Below are 7512 nucleotides of genomic sequence, written 5' to 3' on the forward strand. Positions count from 1 at the left end.
ACCTCCATATCTGAAACAGCGAGAGTGGAATGCAGCCTGACTAGGAAGCATCAGACAAAAATTTTCTGAGAAGAGCAGAGTGAGTTTCATACAAAATGATTCTCAGAGAAGACCCTGTCTGCAGGACCAGGTTCTTCTAGTTTGATAGGTAGGCAATGTAGGAGGACTGCCACAACCAAGCAATATGAATTTCAAGTAATGTAACACAAGTAGGAATATCTGTATATTTAGTAAAACATTAAGTAACAATAAAACTAATGATCTAATGTAATTCAGTTCTATAACTTAATACTGATAATGAAGTTATATACATATATATACATACGTACATATGTATCTTCAAAACAATGCAATTTCACATGATAAAGTAACTAAAATATTATAACATTATCGGGCAAAAATTTAATGTACCACCATAATGAGATATGTTAACACAATTCTTCAAACAAATATTGAAAAAATGTAACGTATGAGGAGAACATTGTTGTAATGATACATTTAATTGAATTTATAAATTTAGTCAGCCAAATATATATTTGAATGGAGTACAATGAAGTGATATACCCAGACATGAGGTGAAATACCTGACACCATTATTATTACAGGTGCAGAAGCACAGTGTTTATGGGCAAAGATTAACAAACTACATATCATGAGTTAATTTGTGGCTATAAAATGTCATCTAAATTATTAAGCTAAGGTAAAGTGTTTAATTGGTAAAATGGGATGAGTTATAGTATCTACCTTACAAGAAAATTGTCAAGATCAAATTAGATTGTATAAAAGTATGTCTATAATAAAAATTTTCCTTGACAAGTAATTAATATACTGTTGTTTTTCAATACCATATTATGTCTATAAACCCTCTACATATGTGAATGTATATTTAATTTTATGTATGTAAAGCATAAGCAAATGTGAATATTTACATTAATGCATTCTAGATTTGAAGGGAGATCTGGCACTAGTGAGATTTCCAGAGATCTACAAGGATGATGCTAACTGGCAAATGAAGCAATAGTGGAGAGACTACCTTAAATGCCCCTCCCTGATAATGATTTTGACGACTGTCTTATATACCATGCTAGAACCTCCATCCAGTGACAGACAGAAGCAGAGGCAGACATCCACAGCTAAACACTGAACTGAACTGGAACTCAGTGACAGAGAGGTTGGAGTGATGAGCAAAGGGGTCAAGACTGGGCTGGTGAAACCCAGAGAAAGAGCTGACCTGAACAAGGGGGAGATCTTGGACCCCAGACTGATGGCTGAGAGGACAGCATGGGACTGATCCAGATCCCCTGAATGTGGGTGTCAGTGTGGAGACCTAGGTAATCTATAGGGCTTTGGGTAGTAGACCAGTATTTATCCCTGGAACTCAAATGGTCTTTGGGTGCCCATCCCATGATGAGGGATGCTCTCTCAGTCTGAACCCTTGGGGGAGGGCCTGGGAGCAGACATAGAGGTGAGGGAGAGGGAGCTGGGACTGACATGGGGAGCAATCTTCTTTCTAATTTAAATATATAATAAAAAGTGTTACAAAATAAATAAATAAATAAATAAATTCATTAATAAAATCATACACACAAAGCACTGGGATATTTCTATTGTACATCAACAACTAGGTCAAATATGGTATGTCCTCATTAAGACAGCCGAAGCATTGAAAATATAAATATGAATCTGAAACTAAAACTCTGTCAAATATATAGCAACCAGTATAAAACAACTCACTGATCTATGTTTTAAACACTGTCTTGTAGACAAAGCAAATTCAGTCTGTGGAAAATAAGGGAAATGCAAAAATTATATAATCATTTGGGTGAAGGTCTATCAAAGGTCAAAAGTAAACCTATTAGAGGACTAGTTGCCATGCAGATGGTGAGGTGATGAGGGTTACAATTTACTATTACACTAATTGTCATAGTAAATAGGGAATAGGATGGAAGGTGGGAGTTTATTTTGCTTTTGGAGTAATAATGTTTCATATGTTCTGAGCCATGTACTTCAAAACTATCTAGGGAGATAGATGCTTTTTATCACCTCCAGATGTTAACAAGAAAATGGAAAGGCATAAGTTACTAACCTGCTTAGAGGTAGGAATTCATGTAACACATTCAATCTACTGTGACAAAAAGCATGTGTGATGTCACTTCAGTCAAGACTGCATTAGTGATCTCATTCTTAGTGCCTGAAATACACAGATGCCTGCCCTGCTAAATCTTATCAGATATAGTCACAGATCAGTTTCAGAAACAGACACTGTTTCTTTTTCCTACATTCAATATGACTAAATACTTTCTCAGACAAGGAGAAAAAGAAAGCCTTTCACATTGAAGTATACTTCAGATCTAGATGTCACTCAGTGTTGTTGTATTGAGAGTTTCATTCACTTTCTTTTATAAATATAGCGGTCTGAGGGATGATCATCTACTTCAACTTTTAACATGTCTTTACATTTATGAAAATACCAATTTTTAAATCATAATTCAAGAAAATGGTGAGCTAATAAGAATATTAAGCTGGTAACTTGCCTTTGATTTTAACAGTTGAAAATGTTTAGGGGATCATATAATTTTCAGTGGTAAAACACTCGTCTAATAGAAGCAAATCCGCAAATGATAGGCCATAAATAGTGAAACAATGATAGAAAAGTATTAACTAATGAATTAATTTTAAAATAATACTTTTGAAATGTAACTAATATTAACGTTTTATATATACATATTGTATTTTTTCCTCATAAATGTTGCCTACTTGTAGTGTTTCTTACACAGAGGGAGGAGAAGACAGAAGACAAACAGAAATGGAAAGAAGAGAAAGGTAAGAATGAGAAGAAAAAAGGAGTATGGACAAGATGAGATTACTGAATCAGAAATTTACAACAAAATTTCAAGTCGCATATCCTTGAGGAGGATTGGACTGTGGGTGGGCTAAGGGAGGTGTGAGGGAGCATAGGAGAAGTGAGGGGATTGGAGGAGGTGGGGTTGGGAGGAGGCAAGGAGGGTAGGAAGAGGGGTGGGAGGGAGAACTATGATTGGAATATAGAGGAGAACATGAAAGATCAAGATGGTTCAATTGGGAAAAGAGAGAAAGAGAGCAAGAAAAAGAGATATTGTTATAGAAGGAGCCATTATGGGCTTAACAAGAAACCTGGCACTAGGGAAATTTCCAGGAATCCACAAGGATGGCATCAACTAAGAATCTAAGCAATAGTGGAGATGCTAACTTAAATGCCCTCCCTCCATAATGAGATTGATGAGACAATCTTAAATGTCATCATAGAGTCTTCATCCAGTAGCTGATGGAAGCAGAAGCAGAGATTCACAGCTAAGCACTGAGTGAAACTTCTGGAATCCAGTTGTAGAATGAGAGGAGTGTTAAGCAAAGGGGTCAAGAGTGTACCGGGGAAACACACAGAAACAGTTTACCTGAATAAATGGGAACTCAAGGACTCCAGACTGACATCTGGAAAACCTGCATAGACTGAAACAGGCCTCCTGAATATTGGTGTCAGTTGGTGGACTTGGACACTCTATGTGGCTTTTGGCAATAGAACCAGTATTTATCCCTAGTGTATAAATGGGCTTTTGGAGTCCATTCCCTATTAAGGGATACTCTCTCAGCCTAGATACGTGGGGGAGGGCCCAGGAGCTGCCCCAAATGATGGGACAGACTTTGATGATCCCCAATGGGAGGCCTCACCCTCCCTGAAGTGTGGATGGGGTTGGGGGGAATGGGACGAAGGGAGTCAGAGGGAACTAAGATTCGTATGTGAAATAAGATTGTTTTTTATTTAAATTAAAACTAATTAAAACAGAAAAAATATGTACATATGAACATTTCTTTGTGTGCATGTATACACATATATGTACATATAAATAAGTTATGTTTATTATTTATACATAGAGACTCTACACATAAGATTTAGAACAAAACATATTTTATTTATTACATGATTTGTGGTATATTCCTTGTTCTTATGAGAAAAGAATGGTGAGGAATATAAAATGTTTGTAATCCAATAGACAAATAAGAATCATTTTGTTACATGACTAATTGCACCTCACTCTCAGGAAGTCCTAACGAACATCAAATTCACTGTACTTCCTCTCTTATCATTTGTTGAAGGTTTCCTATGTCTTCCTACCTGACACTGTAAAGGTTAATGGACATCTTCTGTCAATCTTCTTCAACTGCATCATCTCCTTATAACTCTTATGTATTACCCTTTGACCCTTAGAATTATACAAATTGCAGTTGGACATAGTGGTTCATTCCTGTGATCCCAGAACTAAAGTAGAAGAGGGTGGATGGTCCAGAATATGAGGTCAGTATCAGTTATATCACAACTCTAAGACATTCCTGTTCTTCAAGAGATAAAATATCTTTATATTAATCAAGAAAACTTAAGAAGTCATGAGGAGACACTGCCAATGGCTAGATAAATATTTGTCTTTTCTCTCTTGGCACATGGAAAGTTTCATTCTATTTCTGTTAAAATGGGAAAATATGGCATGTGTAACTCAGTACAGATACTTCATCCCAGTAGAAGCTTGTCCATGACAGTTCTATATGGTTACAATGGCTAATAACAATAAGGAAACCCAGTGGGTACCTCTGTGGCTAATTCCTACCTGGAGCTACAAAGCAAAAAATTGAAATTGCCTTTATGAAATCAATAAACATAGTATATATACTTTTCAAACCCTTGAGTGCCATGGTTGCAAGTTATGCCATTTATAATTATCTATGCTAACATGAATTATTTTGTAGCATTCCATCAAGTCATAAAAATATACAAAGTTAAAAATCATTTATAACATTAACCAAAATATCATTACTTGGTGTTTGTCAAAGTTATGTGAATATTGCTTGTCAAAATAAAGACCTTTAAATATTCAAACCAGCTTGATTCACAAAAATAAGAAGTTTACAATCAAATGTTCATTAGATTACAGGTATAAGAACAGATGTTGGCATTCCCATATGGTACTGTGATACTCAACAGTAAAGAAATGTTTTTGAGATGGAATGGGATGGCACTGAAGAGGTTGGAGTGAAAAAAGGAGGAGGTGAGAATACTGTAAACATAATAACATGCATGAAAACTTCAAAAAAGAACTAATGAACATTTAAAAAGGAAGTCACAAAAACTAACAATTAAGAATCAGAATATGGTAAGAGAATGTCTTCGTGATGAGTGCAAGGAACAGCAGTGAACAAGAACAGTGACCACATAATATCTCCATGTTTAAAACTTATAGCCATAACATAGATGCCTTTCATTAATCCCTTACTAGGGGATTCTGTCATTTAACTTAAATTGCCTGCAATGTCACTTTTAATATTTTAAATTTTATATAAATATTTATAGGATATCTAATGTAATAATCAATTGTGTTCTTGTGATATAATTGTCAGGTTTCAAACACTGAAGTTCTTACAATGTATATATATATATTAAATTCAAAGTGGCATAAAATTTACTAGTAAACGCAAATATATTGGGTTTTTCAATATAGGCACTTAAGATTAATGTTATGTTCTTTTTTTTTTTTTTTTTACTCGAACAGTCTTTAATGGAAGCTGTGTATGAGACGCCCCTACTCCTGCATCTTCTCAATCGTTTCTTCCTTGTATTTGCCCTTCTCCTTGCTACTTGCCAAGACTTGGCTTTCCTTTCCAGGATCTTCTTGCAGTCTTTATCCAGCTTTTGCCTGGTGATAACCACCTTGCTGGGGTGGATGCCCACATGAACAGTCGTGCCATTAGCCTTTCTCACTGCACTCGTTCGATGTAGATGACGTATTTCTTCCTGTACACCTGGATCACTTTGCCAATCTGCTGACCTTTGTAGTGTCCTCGGACAACCTGAACTTCGTCACCCTTTCAAATGGTCATCGACCGAACATTGTACTTCTGTCTCAGCTCTTTGGAAAGAGGGGAAGACATGATCTTCCTCCGAATATGAGAAGGTGCATTGAAATGCCGTTTGCGGCTCTTGTTTCGGTCAGAAGTCACAAAGGGATTGAACTTCATTTTGGCGGCTGCGATCCAGCAATGGCCGCAAAAGGAAAGAGGTCTCTCTCTAATGTTATGTTCTTAGATGAATAGCAGGAGATACAACAATTTAAGATAATAAGTGCAGAATAATAACAACATATAAATTTCAGTGACAAATGAGTCAAATGAGAATATGAAGAAAGCAAAGTGTGCTTACTTATAAAAGACCCATCAAGCTGGATGTTGGTGGCACATCTTTAATCCCAGCACTCAGGGGGCACAGACTGGTGCATCTCTCTGTGAGTTCAAGACCAGCCTAGTCTAAAATAGAAAAGATCCATAATTGTGTGTAAGAAGTTTTATGAAGAGACATTTATTTAATCTGGTATTAATTAGATGTAAATGTGATTATATTTGATTAATTATAGAGGTTTATGACAAAAATGTTGTAAATGAAAATTATTTTTATTCACATTGAAATGTGCAAGATTTACTTAATTTTTCTAGAAAATAACTTTGAAAACCATTAGGCTCATAGCACTTGGAATGACCAAACAGGCTAATTATGATTAGGAGCCAATCTGGTTTGTAGGAAGAGATTGTGTCTCAAAAGAAAATTAATAATAGAAAGAAATGAAAACAAAAACAAAAGACAAAACCCAGGAAAGTGCACACACACACACACACACACACACACACACACACACACACACACGTAGTAACATATACACACACACAGAATATCAGGATATGTTTACATATATGTAAGCATGATGTGGACAGTGAGGGGCTGAGTCTCTCAGAGTGGCAATGTTTTAGAAACAGTGTTTTCTGCATTGTATCTAGCTATGTAACTTAGATATGAAACAAAAGTACTACCAAGAACTGAAAATACAAGACATAATGAAATGTACCAAAAGAATATAAATCAAACAGCCATATGGTGTTGTAAAAGCTGCAAATCCAAACCACAAAAATAAAACAAGATCCTTAAATCTCACCTTTGACAAACTCATTCAAATTTGATCAAATGTGTTGATGCAAGAACTCAACCACTTAAATGAGTGAAAGGAACAATCAGGGAAAGTACTTCAAGTTACAAGCATAGTCACTTTCTTTAAAACAATACCAAGATTTATAGGTACTGTTTTCTATGTTGAAAATATGTTTATATTGTCAATATTTTTCCAAGTTGGCTGTACTATTCTGATTTCCATATTAATTACTGTAAATATGGTAGCTTCCTAACTCTCTACAGAGGTCAGACAGACAGACAGACAGACACAGATAGACAAACAGAAAATGATAGATGATAGAAAGACAGATACATGATAGAGATAGATGTGTGCTTGTACACACATGTGCATGAGTGAGTGTGTGTTTGTGTGTGTGTGTGTGTTTCTGTTTGTGGGTAGGTAGTTGTGTCTGTATATCTCGTTACCTCACTTTCTTCCTATATCCTTACATTGTGTACATTTATTTACCTTTCCAAAACATATACCAAAT

General features: G+C 35.6%; 1 pseudogene; it reads right to left on the bottom strand.

The window, feature by feature from the left end:
* Window positions 1–5606: 5606 nt before the first annotated feature.
* LOC101841914 lies at window positions 5607–6057 on the bottom strand (annotated as a pseudogene).
* Window positions 6058–7512: the final 1455 nt, after the last annotated feature.

This window comes from Mesocricetus auratus, unplaced genomic scaffold (assembly GCF_017639785.1).
Source record: "Mesocricetus auratus isolate SY011 unplaced genomic scaffold, BCM_Maur_2.0 Super-Scaffold_100010, whole genome shotgun sequence".
Lineage (NCBI taxonomy): Eukaryota > Metazoa > Chordata > Mammalia > Rodentia > Cricetidae > Mesocricetus > Mesocricetus auratus.